The sequence below is a fragment of the Lissotriton vulgaris genome, chromosome 1_1 (genome assembly GCF_964263255.1).
Source record: "Lissotriton vulgaris chromosome 1_1, aLisVul1.2, whole genome shotgun sequence".
NCBI classification, from domain to species: domain Eukaryota; kingdom Metazoa; phylum Chordata; class Amphibia; order Caudata; family Salamandridae; genus Lissotriton; species Lissotriton vulgaris.
Genome location: NC_141685.1, coordinates 18,472,107 through 18,488,526, shown reverse-complemented (window position 1 = coordinate 18,488,526; position 16,420 = coordinate 18,472,107). Strand labels below are relative to the sequence as shown.

Below are 16,420 nucleotides of genomic sequence, written 5' to 3'. Positions count from 1 at the left end.
CCAAGCGATCTGAAGGGCATCGGAGTTGAGCCCATTTACGTAAATGCGGGCCACAGGCTGTGTGTCCAGCAGCTTCATACGAGATCTCAAACTCCCAGGCGATCTGAACGGCATCGGAGTTGAGCCCATTTACGTAAATGCAGGCCACAGGCTGTGTGTCCAGCAGCTTCATACGAGATCTCAAACTCCCAGGCGATCTGAACGGCATCGGAGTTGAGCCCATTTACGTAAACGCAGGCCACAGGCTGTGTGTCCAGCAGCTTCATACGAGATCTCAAACTCCCAGGCGATCTGAACGGCATCGGAGTTGAGCCCATTTACGTAAACGCAGGCCACAGGCTGTGTGTCCAGCAGCTTCATACGAGATCTCAAACTCCCAGGCGATCTGAACAGCATCACAGTTCAGCCCATTTACGTAAACGCAGGCCACAGGCTGTGTGTCCAGCAGCTTCATACGAGATCTCAAACTCCCAGGCGTTCTGAAGGGCATCACAGTTCAGCCCATTTACGTAAACGCAGGCCACAGGCTGTGTGTCCAGCAGCTTCATATGAGATCTCAAACTCCCAGGCGATCTGAACGGCATCGGAGTTGAGCCCATTTACGTAAATGCAGGACACAGGCTGTGTGTCCAGCAGCTTCATACGAGATCTCAAACTCCCAGGCGATCTGAACGGCATCGGAGTTGAGCCCATTTACGTAAATGCAGGCCACAGGCTGTGTGTCCAGCAGCTTCATAGATCTCAAACTCCCAGGCGATCTGAACGGCATCGGAGTTGAGCCCATTTACGTAAATGCAGGACAAAGGCTGTGTGTCCAGCAGCTTCATACGAGATCTCAAACTCCCAGGCGATCTGAACGGCATCGGAGTTGAGCCCATTTACGTAAACGCAGGCCACAGGCTGTGTGTCCAGCAGCTTCATACGAGATCTCAAACTCCCAGGCGATCTGAACGGCATCGTAATTGAGCCCATTTACGTAAACGCAGGCCACAGGCTGTGTGTCCAGCAGCTTCATAGATCTCAAACTCCCAGGCGATCTAAACGGCATCGGAGTTGAGCCCATTTACGTAAACGCAGGCCACAGGCTGTGTGTCCAGCAGCTTCATACGAGATCTCAAACTCCCAGGCGATCTGAACGGCGTCTGAGTTGAGCCCATTTACGTAAACGCAGGCTACAGGCTGTGTGTCCAGCTGCTTCATACGAGATCTCAAACTCCCAGGCGATCTGAACGGCATCGGAGTTGAGCCCATTTACGTAAATGCAGGCGACAGGCTGTGTGTCCAGCAGCTTCATACGAGATCTCAAACTCCTAGGCGATCTGAACGGCATCGGAGTTGAGCCCATTTACGTAAACGCAGGCCACAGCCTGTGTGTCCAGCAGCTTCATATGAGATCTCAAACTCCCAGGCGATCTGAACGGCATCAGAGTTGAGCCCATTTACATAAATGCAGGCTACAGGCTGTGTGTCCAACAGCTTCATACGAGATCTCAAACTCCCAGGCGATCTGAACGGCATCGGAGTTGAGCCCATTTACGTAAATGCAGGCCACAGGCTGTGTGTCCAGCAGCTTCATACGAGATCTCAAACTCCCAGGCGATCTGAAGGGCATCGGAGTTGAGCCCATTTACGTAAATGCAGGCCACAGGCTGTGTGTCCAGCAGCTTCATACGAGATCTCAAACTCCCAGGCGATCTGAAGGGCATCGGAGTTGAGCCCATTTACGTAAATGCAGGCCACAGGCTGTGTGTCCAGCAGCTTCATACGAGATCTCAAACTCCCAGACGATCTGAAGGGCATCGGAGTTGAGCCCATTTACGTAAATGCAGGCCACAGGCTGTGTGTCCAGCAGCTTCATACGAGATCTCAAACTCCCAGGCGATCTGAAGGGCATCGGAGTTGAGCCCATTTACGTAAATGCAGGCCACAGGCTGTGTGTCCAGCAGCTTCATACGAGATCTCAAACTCCCAGGCGATCTGAACGGCATCGCAGTTCAGCCTATTTACGTAAACGCAGGCCACAGGCTGTGTGTCCAGCAGCTTCATACGAGATCTCAAACTCCCGGGCGTTCTGAACGGCATCGGAATTGAGCCCATTTACGTAAATGCAGGCCACAGGCTGTGTGTCCAGCAGCTTCATACGAGATCTCAAACTCCCAAGCGATCTCAAGGGCATCGGAGTTGAGCCCATTTACGTAAACGCAGGCCACAGGCTGTGTGTCCAGCAGCTTCATACGAGATCTCAAACTCCCAGGCGATGTGAACGGCATCGGAGTTGAGCCCATTTACGTAAACACAGGCCACAGGCTGTGTGTCCAGCAGCTTCATACGAGATCTCAAACTCCCAGGCGATCTGAACGGCATCAGAGTTGAGCCCATTTATATAAATGCAGGCTACAGGCTGTGTGTCCAGCAGCTTCATACGAGATCTCAAACTCCCAGGCGATCTGAACGGCATCGGAGTTGAGCCCATTTACGTAAATGCAGGCCACAGGCTGTGTGTCCAGCAGCTTCATACGAGATCTCAAACTCCGAGGCGATCTAAACGGCATCGGAGTTGAGCCCATTTACGTAAACGCAGGCCACAGGCTGTGTGTCGAGCAGCTTCATACGAGATCTCAAACTCCCAGGCGATCTGAAGGGCATCGGAGTTGAGCCCATTTACATAAATGCAGGCCACAGGCTGTGTGTCCAGCAGCTTCATACGAGATCTCAAACTCCCAGGCGATCTGAAGGGCATCGGAGTTGAGCCCATTTACGTAAATGCAGGCCATAGGCTGTGTGTCCAGCAGCTTCATTTGTGATCTCAAACTCCCAGGCGATCTGAACGGAATCGGAGTTGAGCCCATTTACGTAAACGCAGGCCACAGGCTGTGTGTCCAGCAGCTTCATACGAGATCTCAAACTCCCAGGCGATCTGAACGGCATCGTAATTGAGCCCATTTACGTAAACGCAGGCCACAGGCTGTGTGTCCAGCAGCTTCATACGAGATCTCAAACTCCCAGGCGATCTGAACGGCATCGGAGTGGAGCCCATTTACGTAAATGCAGGCCACAGGCTGTGTGTCCAGCAGCTTCATACGAGATCTCAAACTCCCAGGCGATCTGAAGGGCATCGGAGTTGAGCCCATTTACGTAAACGCAGGCCACAGGCTGTGTGTCCAGCAGCTTCATACGAGATCTCAAACTCCCGGGCGATCTGAACGGCATCGGAGTTGAGCCCATTTACGTAAATGCAGGCCACAGGCTGTGTGTCCAGCAGCTTCATACGAGATCTCAAACTCCCAGGCGATCTGAACGGCATCGGAGTTGAGCCCATTTACGTAAATGCAGGCCACAGGCTGTGTGTCCAGCAGCTTCATATGAGATCTCAAACTCCCAGGCGATCTGAACGGCATCGGAGTGGAGCCCATTTACGTAAATGCAGGCCACAGGCTGTGTGTCCAGCAGCTTCATACGAGATCTCAAACTCCCAAGCGATCTGAAGGGCATCGGAGTTGAGCCCATTTACGTAAATGCGGGCCACAGGCTGTGTGTCCAGCAGCTTCATACGAGATCTCAAACTCCCAGGCGATCTGAACGGCATCGGAGTTGAGCCCATTTACGTAAATGCAGGCCACAGGCTGTGTGTCCAGCAGCTTCATACGAGATCTCAAACTCCCAGGCGATCTGAACGGCATCGGAGTTGAGCCCATTTACGTAAATGCAGGCCACAGGCTGTGTGTCCAGCAGCTTCATACGAGATCTCAAACTCCCAGGCGATCTGAACGGCATCGGAGTTGAGCCCATTTACGTAAATGCAGGCCACAGGCTGTGTGTCCAGCAGCTTCATACGAGATCTCAAACTCCCAGGCGATCTGAACGGCATCGGAGTTGAGCCCATTTACGTAAACGCAGGCCACAGGCTGTGTGTCCAGCAGCTTCATACGAGATCTCAAACTCCCAGGCGATCTGAACGGCATCGGAGTTGAGCCCATTTACGTAAACGCAGGCCACAGGCTGTGTGTCCAGCAGCTTCATACGAGATCTCAAACTCCCAGGCGATCTGAACGGCATCGCAGTTCAGCCCATTTACGTAAACGCAGGCCACAGGCTGTGTGTCCAGCAGCTTCATACGAGATCTCAAACTCCCAGGCGATGTGAACGGCATCGGAGTTGAGCCCATTTACGTAAACACAGGCCACAGGCTGTGTGTCCAGCAGCTTCATACGAGATCTCAAACTCCCAGGCGATCTGAACGGCATCAGAGTTGAGCCTATTTACATAAATGCAGGCTACAGGCTGTGTGTCCAGCAGCTTCATACGAGATCTCAAACTCCCAGGCGATCTGAACGGCATCGGAGTTGAGCCCATTTACGTAAATGCAGGCCACAGGCTGTGTGTCCAGCAGCTTCATACGAGATCTCAAACTCCGAGGCGATCTAAACGGCATCGGAGTTGAGCCCATTTACGTAAACGCAGGCCACAGGCTGTGTGTCGAGCAGCTTCATACGAGATCTCAAACTCCCAGGCGATCTGAAGGGCATCGGAGTTGAGCCCATTTACGTAAATGCAGGCCACAGGCTGTGTGTCCAGCAGCTTCATACGAGATCTCAAACTCCCAGGCGATCTGAAGGGCATCGGAGTTGAGCCCATTTACGTAAATGCAGGCCATAGGCTGTGTGTCCAGCAGCTTCATTTGTGATCTCAAACTCCCAGGCGATCTGAACGGAATCGGAGTTGAGCCCATTTACGTAAACGCAGGCCACAGGCTGTGTGTCCAGCAGCTTCATACGAGATCTCAAACTCCCAGGCGATCTGAACGGCATCGTAATTGAGCCCATTTACGTAAACGCAGGCCACAGGCTGTGTGTCCAGCAGCTTCATACGAGATCTCAAACTCCCAGGAGATCTGAACGGCATCGGAGTGGAGCCCATTTACGTAAATGCAGGCCACAGGCTGTGTGTCCAGCAGCTTCATACGAGATCTCAAACTCCCAGGCGATCTGAAGGGCATCGGAGTTGAGCCCATTTACGTAAACGCAGGCCACAGGCTGTGTGTCCAGCAGCTTCATACGAGATCTCAAACTCCCGGGCGATCTGAACGGCATCGGAGTTGAGCCCATTTACGTAAATGCAGGCCACAGGCTGTGTGTCCAGCAGCTTCATACGAGATCTCAAACTCCCAGGCGATCTGAACGGCATCGGAGTTGAGCCCATTTACGTAAATGCAGGCCACAGGCTGTGTGTCCAGCAGCTTCATATGAGATCTCAAACTCCCAGGCGATCTGAACGGCATCGGAGTGGAGCCCATTTACGTAAATTCAGGCCACAGGCTGTGTGTCCAGCAGCTTCATACAAGATCTCAAACTCCCAAGCGATCTGAAGGGCATCGGAGTTGAGCCCATTTACGTAAATGCGGGCCACAGGCTGTGTGTCCAGCAGCTTCATACGAGATCTCAAACTCCCAGGCGATCTGAACGGCATCGGAGTTGAGCCCATTTACGTAAATGCAGGCCACAGGCTGTGTGTCCAGCAGCTTCATACGAGATCTCAAACTCCCAGGCGATCTGAACGGCATCGGAGTTGAGCCCATTTACGTAAATGCAGGCCACAGGCTGTGTGTCCAGCAGCTTCATACGAGATCTCAAACTCCCAGGCGATCTGAACGGCATCGGAGTTGAGCCCATTCACGTAAATGCAGGCCACAGGCTGTGTGTCCAGCAGCTTCATACGAGATCTCAAACTCCCAGGCGATCTGAACGGCAATGGAGTTGAGCCCATTTACGTAAATGCAGGCCACAGGCTGTGTGTCCAGCAGCTTCATACGAGATCTCAAACTCCCAGGCGATCTGAACGGCATCGGAGTTGAGCCCATTTACGTAAACGCAGGCCACAGGCTGTGTGTCCAGCAGCTTCATACGAGATCTCAAACTCCCAGGCGATCTGAACGGCATCGGAGTTGAGCCCATTTACGTAAACGCAGGCCACAGGCTGTGTGTCCAGCAGCTTCATACGAGATCTCAAACTCCCAGGCGATTTGAACAGCATCACAGTTCAGCCCATTTACGTAAACGCAGGCCACAGGCTGTGTGTCCAGCAGCTTCATACGAGATCTCAAACTCCCAGGCGTTCTGAAGGGCATCACAGTTCAGCCCATTTACGTAAACGCAGGCCACAGGCTGTGTGTCCAGCAGCTTCATATGAGATCTCAAACTCCCAGGCGATCTGAACGGCATCGGAGTTGAGCCCATTTACGTAAATGCAGGACACAGGCTGTGTGTCCAGCAGCTTCATATGAGATCTCAAACTCCCAGGCGATCTGAACGGCATCGGAGTTGAGCCCATTTACGTAAATGCAGGCCACAGGCTGTGTGTCCAGCAGCTTCATAGATCTTAAACTCCCAGGCGATCTGAACGGCATCGGAGTTGAGCCCATTTACGTAAATGCAGGACACAGACTGTGTGTCCAGCAGCTTCATACGAGATCTCAAACTCCCAGGCGATCTGAACGGCATCGGAGTTGAGCCCATTTACGTAAACGCAGGCCACAGGCTGTGTGTCCAGCAGCTTCATACGAGATCTCAAACTCCCAGGCGATCTGAAGGGCATCGGAGTTGAGCCCATTTACGTAAACGCAGGCCACAGGCTGTGTGTCCAGCAGCTTCATACAAGATCTCAAACTCCCAGGCGATCTGAACGGCATCGGAGTTGAGCCCATTTACGTAAACGCAGGCCACAGGCTGTGTGTCCAGCAGCTTCATACGAGATCTCAAACTCCCAGGCGATCTGAACGGCATCGTAATTGAGCCCATTTACGTAAACGCAGGCCACAGGCTGTGTGTCCAGCAGCTTCATAGATCTCAAACTCCCAGGCGATCTGAACGGCATCGGAGTTGAGCCCATTTACGTAAACGCAGGCCACAGGCTGTGTGTCCAGCAGCTTCATACGAGATCTCAAACTCCCAGGCGATCTGAACGGCGTCTGAGTTGAGCACATTTACGTAAACGCAGGCTACAGGCTGTGTGTCCAGCTGCTTCATACGAGATCTCAAACTCCCAGGCGATCTGAACGGCATCGGAGTTGAGCCCATTTACGTAAATGCAGGCCACAGGCTGTGTGTCCAGCAGCTTCATACGAGATCTCAAACTCCTAGGCAATCTGAACGGCATCGGAGTTGAGCCCATTTACGTAAACGCAGGCCACAGCCTGTGTGTCCAGCAGCTTCATATGAGATCTCAAACTCCCAGGCGATCTGAACGGCATCAGAGTTGAGCCCATTTACATAAATGCAGGCTACAGGCTGTGTGTCCAACAGCTTCATACGAGATCTCAAACTCCCAGGCGATCTGAACGGCATCGGAGTTGAGCCCATTTAGGTAAATGCAGGCCACAGGCTGTGTGTCCAGCAGCTTCATACGAGATCTCAAACTCCGAGGCGATCTAAACGGCATCGGAGTTGAGCCCATTTACGTAAATGCAGGCTGTGTGTCCAGCAGCTTCATACGAGATCTCAAACTCCCAGGCGATCTGAAGGGCATCGGAGTTGAGCCCATTTACGTAAACGCAGGCCACAGGCTGTGTGTCCAGCAGCTTCATACGAGATCTCAAACTCCCGGGCGATCTGAACGGCATCGGAATTGAGCCCATTTACGTAAATGCAGGCCACAGGCTGTGTGTCCAGCAGCTTCATACGAGATCTCAAACTCCCAGGCGATCTGAACGGCATCGGAGTTGAGCCCATTTACGTAAATGCAGGCCACAGGCTGTGTTTCCAGCAGCTTCATATGAGATCTCAAACTCCCAGGCGATCTGAACGGCATCGGAGTGGAGCCCATTTACGTAAATGCAGGCCACAGGCTGTGTGTCCAGCAGCTTCATACGAGATCTCAAACTCCCAAGCGATCTCAAGGGCATCGGAGTTGAGCCCATTTACGTAAATGCGGGCCACAGGCTGTGTGTCCAGCAGCTTCATACGAGATCTCAAACTCCCAGGCGATCTGAACAGCATCGGAGTTGAGCCCATTTACGTAAATGCAGGCCACAGGCTGTGTGTCCAGCAGCTTCATACGAGATCTCAAACTCCCAGGCGATCTGAACGGCATCGGAGTTGAGCCCATTTACGTAAATGCAGGCCACAGGCTGTGTGTCCAGCAGCTTCATACGAGATCTCAAACTCCCAGGCTATCTGAACGGCATCGGAGTTGAGCCCATTTACGTAAATGCAGGCCACAGGCTGTGTGTCCAGCAGCTTCATACGAGATCTCAAACTCCCAGGCGATCTGAACGGCATCGGAGTGGAGCCCATTTACGTAAATGCAGGCCACAGGCTGTGTGTCCAGCAGCTTCATACGAGATCTCAAACTCCCAGGCGATCTGAACGGCATCGGAGTTGAGCCCATTTATGTAAATGCAGGCCACAGGCTGTGTGTCCAGCAGCTTCATACGAGATCTCAAACTCCCAGGCGATCTGAACGGCATCGGAGTTGAGCCCATTTACGTAAACGCAGGCCACAGGCTGTGTCCAGCAGCTTTATACGAGATCTCAAACTCCCAGGCGATCTGAACGGCATCGGAGTTGAGCCCATTTACGTAAACGCAGGCCACAGGCTGTGTGTCCAGCAGCTTCATACGAGATCTCAAACTCCCAGGCGATCTGAACAGCATCACAGTTCAGCCCATTTACGTAAACGCAGGCCACAGGCTGTGTGTCCAGCAGCTTCATACGAGATCTCAAACTCCCAGGCGTTCTGAAGGGCATCACAGTTCAGCCCATTTACGTAAACGCAGGCCACAGGCTGTGTGTCCAGCAGCTTCATATGAGATCTCAAACTCCCAGGCGATCTGAACGGCATCGGAGTTGAGCCCATTTACGTAAATGCAGGCCACAGGCTGTGTGTCCAGCAGCTTCATACGAGATCTCAAACTCCCAGGCGATCTGAAGGGCATCGGAGTTGAGCCCATTTACGTAAACGCAGGCCACAGGCTGTGTGTCCAGCAGCTTCATACGAGATCTCAAACTCCCGGGCGATCTGAACGGCATCGGAGTTGAGCCCATTTACGTAAATGCAGGCCACAGGCTGTGTGTCCAGCAGCTTCATACGAGATCTCAAACTCCCAGGCGATCTGAACGGCATCGGAGTTGAGCCCATTTACGTAAATGCAGGCCACAGGCTGTGTGTCCAGCAGCTTCATATGAGATCTCAAACTCCCAGGCGATCTGAACGGCATCGGAGTGGAGCCCATTTACGTAAATTCAGGCCACAGGCTGTGTGTCCAGCAGCTTCATACAAGATCTCAAACTCCCAAGCGATCTGAAGGGCATCGGAGTTGAGCCCATTTACGTAAATGCGGGCCACAGGCTGTGTGTCCAGCAGCTTCATACGAGATCTCAAACTCCCAGGCGATCTGAACGGCATCGGAGTTGAGCCCATTTACGTAAATGCAGGCCACAGGCTGTGTGTCCAGCAGCTTCATACGAGATCTCAAACTCCCAGGCGATCTGAACGGCATCGGAGTTGAGCCCATTTACGTAAATGCAGGCCACAGGCTGTGTGTCCAGCAGCTTCATACGAGATCTCAAACTCCCAGGCGATCTGAACGGCATCGGAGTTGAGCCCATTCACGTAAATGCAGGCCACAGGCTGTGTGTCCAGCAGCTTCATACGAGATCTCAAACTCCCAGGCGATCTGAACGGCAATGGAGTTGAGCCCATTTACGTAAATGCAGGCCACAGGCTGTGTGTCCAGCAGCTTCATACGAGATCTCAAACTCCCAGGCGATCTGAACGGCATCGGAGTTGAGCCCATTTACGTAAACGCAGGCCACAGGCTGTGTGTCCAGCAGCTTCATACGAGATCTCAAACTCCCAGGCGATCTGAACGGCATCGGAGTTGAGCCCATTTACGTAAACGCAGGCCACAGGCTGTGTGTCCAGCAGCTTCATACGAGATCTCAAACTCCCAGGCGATTTGAACAGCATCACAGTTCAGCCCATTTACGTAAACGCAGGCCACAGGCTGTGTGTCCAGCAGCTTCATACGAGATCTCAAACTCCCAGGCGTTCTGAAGGGCATCACAGTTCAGCCCATTTACGTAAACGCAGGCCACAGGCTGTGTGTCCAGCAGCTTCATATGAGATCTCAAACTCCCAGGCGATCTGAACGGCATCGGAGTTGAGCCCATTTACGTAAATGCAGGACACAGGCTGTGTGTCCAGCAGCTTCATATGAGATCTCAAACTCCCAGGCGATCTGAACGGCATCGGAGTTGAGCCCATTTACGTAAATGCAGGCCACAGGCTGTGTGTCCAGCAGCTTCATAGATCTTAAACTCCCAGGCGATCTGAACGGCATCGGAGTTGAGCCCATTTACGTAAATGCAGGACACAGACTGTGTGTCCAGCAGCTTCATACGAGATCTCAAACTCCCAGGCGATCTGAACGGCATCGGAGTTGAGCCCATTTACGTAAACGCAGGCCACAGGCTGTGTGTCCAGCAGCTTCATACGAGATCTCAAACTCCCAGGCGATCTGAAGGGCATCGGAGTTGAGCCCATTTACGTAAACGCAGGCCACAGGCTGTGTGTCCAGCAGCTTCATACAAGATCTCAAACTCCCAGGCGATCTGAACGGCATCGGAGTTGAGCTCATTTACGTAAACGCAGGCCACAGGCTGTGTGTCCAGCAGCTTCATACGAGATCTCAAACTCCCAGGCGATCTGAACGGCATCGTAATTGAGCCCATTTACGTAAACGCAGGCCACAGGCTGTGTGTCCAGCAGCTTCATAGATCTCAAACTCCCAGGCGATCTGAACGGCATCGGAGTTGAGCCCATTTACGTAAACGCAGGCCACAGGCTGTGTGTCCAGCAGCTTCATACGAGATCTCAAACTCCCAGGCGATCTGAACGGCGTCTGAGTTGAGCCCATTTACGTAAACGCAGGCTACAGGCTGTGTGTCCAGCTGCTTCATACGAGATCTCAAACTCCCAGGCGATCTGAACGGCATCGGAGTTGAGCCCATTTACGTAAATGCAGGCCACAGGCTGTGTGTCCAGCAGCTTCATACGAGATCTCAAACTCCTAGGCAATCTGAACGGCATCGGAGTTGAGCCCATTTACGTAAACGCAGGCCACAGCCTGTGTGTCCAGCAGCTTCATATGAGATCTCAAACTCCCAGGCGATCTGAACGGCATCAGAGTTGAGCCCATTTACATAAATGCAGGCTACAGGCTGTGTGTCCAACAGCTTCATACGAGATCTCAAACTCCCAGGCGATCTGAACGGCATCGGAGTTGAGCCCATTTACGTAAATGCAGGCCACAGGCTGTGTGTCCAGCAGCTTCATACGAGATCTCAAACTCCGAGGCGATCTAAACGGCATCGGAGTTGAGCCCATTTACGTAAACGCAGGCCACAGGCTGTGTGTCCAGCAGCTTCATACGAGATCTCAAACTCCCAGGCGATCTGAAGGGCATCGGAGTTGAGCCCATTTACGTAAATGCAGGCCACAGGCTGTGTGTCCAGCAGCTTCATACGAGATCTCAAACTCCCAGGCGATCTGAAGGGCATCGGAGTTGAGCCCATTTACGTAAATGCAGGCCACAGGCTGTGTGTCCAGCAGCTTCATACGAGATCTCAAACTCCCAGGCGATCTGAACGGCATCGGAGTTGAGCCCATTTACGTAAATGCAGGCCACAGGCTGTGTGTCCAGCAGCTTCATACGAGATCTCAAACTCCCAGGCGATCTGAACGGCATCGGAGTGGAGCCCATTTACGTAAATGCAGGCTGTGTGTCCAGCAGCTTCATACGAGATCTCAAACTCCCAGGCGATCTGAAGGGCATCGGAGTTGAGCCCATTTACGTAAACGCAGGCCACAGGCTGTGTGTCCAGCAGCTTCATACGAGATCTCAAACTCCCGGGCGATCTGAACGGCATCGGAATTGAGCCCATTTACGTAAATGCAGGCCACAGGCTGTGTGTCCAGCAGCTTCATACGAGATCTCAAACTCCCAGGCGATCTGAACGGCATCGGAGTTGAGCCCATTTACGTAAATGCAGGCCACAGGCTGTGTTTCCAGCAGCTTCATATGAGATCTCAAACTCCCAGGCGATCTGAACGGCATCGGAGTGGAGCCCATTTACGTAAATGCAGGCCACAGGCTGTGTGTCCAGCAGCTTCATACGAGATCTCAAACTCCCAAGCGATCTCAAGGGCATCGGAGTTGAGCCCATTTACGTAAATGCGGGCCACAGGCTGTGTGTCCAGCAGCTTCATACGAGATCTCAAACTCCCAGGCGATCTGAACAGCATCGGAGTTGAGCCCATTTACGTAAATGCAGGCCACAGGCTGTGTGTCCAGCAGCTTCATACGAGATCTCAAACTCCCAGGCGATCTGAACGGCATCGGAGTTGAGCCCATTTACGTAAATGCAGGCCACAGGCTGTGTGTCCAGCAGCTTCATACGAGATCTCAAACTCCCAGGCTATCTGAACGGCATCGGAGTTGAGCCCATTTACGTAAATGCAGGCCACAGGCTGTGTGTCCAGCAGCTTCATACGAGATCTCAAACTCCCAGGCGATCTGAACGGCATCGGAGTGGAGCCCATTTACGTAAATGCAGGCCACAGGCTGTGTGTCCAGCAGCTTCATACGAGATCTCAAACTCCCAGGCGATCTGAACGGCATCGGAGTTGAGCCCATTTATGTAAATGCAGGCCACAGGCTGTGTGTCCAGCAGCTTCATACGAGATCTCAAACTCCCAGGCGATCTGAACGGCATCGGAGTTGAGCCCATTTACGTAAACGCAGGCCACAGGCTGTGTCCAGCAGCTTCATACGAGATCTCAAACTCCCAGGCGATCTGAACGGCATCGGAGTTGAGCCCATTTACGTAAACGCAGGCCACAGGCTGTGTGTCCAGCAGCTTCATACGAGATCTCAAACTCCCAGGCGATCTGAACAGCATCACAGTTCAGCCCATTTACGTAAACGCAGGCCACAGGCTGTGTGTCCAGCAGCTTCATACGAGATCTCAAACTCCCAGGCGTTCTGAAGGGCATCACAGTTCAGCCCATTTACGTAAACGCAGTCCACAGGCTGTGTGTCCAGCAGCTTCATATGAGATCTCAAACTCCCAGGCGATCTGAACGGCATCGGAGTTGAGCCCATTTACGTAAATGCAGGACACAGGCTGTGTGTCCAGCAGCTTCATACGAGATCTCAAACTCCCAGGCGATCTGAACGGCATTGGAGTTGAGCCCATTTATGTAAATGCAGGCCACAGGCTGTGTGTCCAGCAGCTTCATATATCTCAAACTCCCAGGCGATCTGAACGGCATCGGAGTTGCACCCATTTACGTAAATGCAGGACACAGGCTGTGTGTCCAGCAGCTTCATACGAGATCTCAAACTCCCAGGCGATCTGAACGGCATCGGAGTTGAGCCCATTTACGTAAACGCAGGCCACAGGCTGTGTGTCCAGCAGCTTCATATGAGATCTCAAACTCCCAGGCGATCTGAACGGCATCGGAGTTGAGCCCATTTACGTAAATGCAGGACACAGGCTGTGTGTCCAGCAGCTTCATACGAGATCTCAAACTCCCAGGCGATCTGAACGGCATCGGAGTTGAGCCCATTTACGTAAATGCAGGCCACAGGCTGTGTGTCCAGCAGCTTCATAGATCTCAAACTCCCAGGCGATCTGAACGGCATCGGAGTTGCACCCATTTACGTAAATGCAGGCCACAGGCTGTGTGTCCAGCAGCTTCATACGAGATCTCAAACTCCCAGGCGATCTGAAGGGCATCGGAGTTGAGCCCATTTACGTAAACGCAGGCCACAGGCTGTGTGTCCAGCAGCTTCATACGAGATCTCAAACTCCCAGGCGATCTGAACGGCATCGGAGTTGAGCCCATTTACGTAAACGCAGGCCACAGGCTGTGTGTCCAGCAGCTTCATACGAGATCTCAAACTCCCAGGGGATCTGAACGGCATCGGAGTTGAGCCCATTTACGTAAACGCAGGCCACAGGCTGTGTGTCCAGCAGCTTCATACGAGATCTCAAACTCCCAGGCGATCTGAACGGCATCGTAATTGAGCCCATTTACGTAAACGCAGGCCACAGGCTGTGTGTCCAGCAGCTTCATAGATCTCAAACTCCCAGGCGATCTGAACGGCATCGGAGTTGAGCCCATTTACGTAAACGCAGGCCACAGGCTGTGTGCCCAGCAGCTTCATACGTGATCTCAAACTCCCTGACATACCAAGCCGCCTAAACGTTTCGATCATAAAAGGCTACTCCAGGGAGTCGAATGCCTTATCGGCATCAGCTGACGTCATGTCTGGGTTTACCCGATGCAGCACTGTGAATACCGTCCGTGTGAGAAAGTGGCTCTATATATACTAGACCAAAGTAAGGTACAGGGTGTATAGAATCCACAATCCCCAGAGGTATAACAGAGGTTAAAGTCAGGGCTGACCTTACTCTCTAAAGTGCTAGCTTGGTCAAGCAGTACGGCAGTACCACAGGACAGTGTAAAGCATATGTTGTACACCCTCAGTCAGCAAAAGGTTTCACACACTCAAGGACTGAACTCCAGGCCAATTGTTTTGTATCAAAAGATATTGTTGTTTTATTTTTAGAACCAACAGGCGTCAAAATATACTTTTCTCAATATGAGTGATCTCAGGTAATTACTTTACAAAGAGGCAATAAACTTTGTAAACACAATAGGTACAGGGGTTGCAGTAGGCAACACAATTCTAACCACACTTTCGCATTGAGCTCAATGTGTTCTTCTACATAAAAGCAGCTGATTACTTTATTAATTACTTTTGTAACTCCAGGGCTGGATCCTAGATTCAGTCCTGAGGTCTAAGCTGAAAACAGTTTAGTAAAAACGTTTTAGTTATTGCAATGATTTTTAAAGAATATAACAGTATTTTAAAAGTTGACAGAAACTTTTCAGTGAAAAACCGGCAATGTTATCCAATGGAAGGAAATTCAAGTCACAGGTAAAGTAGGTTCTCGTTACTTTTGTAATCCAGGACTGGACTCCTAGGTTCAGTATTCGGGGCTCTACCTAAGACAGGTAAGTAATTACGTTTCAGTATTTGGTACGATTTTTAAGGAATATTGGTAATTTTCAAAAGTAGACAGAAGAAATTTCAGAGAAAAACAGTCAATGGTTTCCTATGGAAGAAAATTCAGGTTACTAGTAAACACGGTTAGGATTACTTTTGCGGTTCAGTACTGGGCTAAAAGGTACAGTACTGGCTTCTCTCCTGATCACAGGTGAGTACTTCGGAATTCGTTATTCGGCTGATTTTAGATAAACATTTTAAAGTTTCAAAACTTCACACTTAGAAAATCTTTCGAGTCAAACTAGTCAACGTTATCCAATGGAAGGAAAGTGAATTATCGGTTTTCAGGTGAGTACTCGACTGGTGAAGTTAAGATTCTGGGCATAGACTCAGGGGTCCCCCAGGGTCAGGTAGGTACAGTTGGTACACCCTCAGCGGCACAGGGGCAGCCGGGTGCAGATGTAGTTAGACTCAATGTTATCCCATGAGAGGCAGGGGGCCTTCGGTTGGTGGCTGCTGGCTAGCAGGCCACGCGGCTGTGGGAGCGGGGCTCTGGGTTACTTGCTCAGGACAAATGGGGAAGTAGATAGGGACAAAGGTTGCACTGCCAGGGGCACTCGGGCGGCTGGGTGCATGGTGCTTTTGAGCCGTCGGGCGCTCAATGTTATTCAATGGAGATCTTGAAAAGGGAATAAAGGCTGCAGGCTCAGGGACGGAGGATCTTCTGGAGCGTCCAACACTTCGAGGGGTAAGTTGGGATCTTGGAGGATAGGTAGGCACCCAAAAATTAGGCACAGGGGGCCGTGGGGCGCCGGGTGCAGGGGTGTCTTTTGAGGTCCGGGAATCTTACCACCTGCTGGTTTCGGTAGGAGGGGTCCTTTGTCCTGAGGCTGCAGGCGTCGTCTGGGTCGTCAAGGAGGGTCCTTGGGCACTGGATTCCAAGTCAGAATCGCCGGGGGGACGTCCTCGGGTCTTAGTTCACTCCAGCACAGGCCAGGCTTGGCGGGTGCAGAGTGTGCAGGGTTTGCGGTTCCGGGCTGATGCCAGGGCTTGTTACTTGCTTTGAGCAGTACCACGGCTCGTGGGAGACCCAGGTAGTCAGAGTCACAAGGCAGTCAGGTTCTCTGGGGTTTTTGAGGTGGCTGACCACTGGAGACGCCGGGGTTTAGCAGGAGCAGGTTCGGGGGTCGACAGGCCGGTAAGGCTGGGGCCAAATCAGTTGGTGTCTTCCTCTTTTTAGCAGCTGCACGGCAGGTCTTCTTGTTTCTTGTTCTTCTTTCTTGTTTCATAACCTGGATCTGGGGAATAAAGGTTCAGGGTGCCCCTAAATACTACATTTAAGGGCAT

The 16,420-nt window shown here is 52.1% G+C and overlaps 1 protein-coding gene across 5 annotated transcripts in view; it reads right to left on the bottom strand.

Annotated features, from left to right (window-relative positions):
• LOC147736989 (uncharacterized) overlaps positions 1 to 16,420 on the bottom strand; it is a 412,373-nt gene that overhangs the window by 38,376 nt on the left and 357,577 nt on the right. The gene's annotated exons all lie outside the window — the stretch shown is intronic.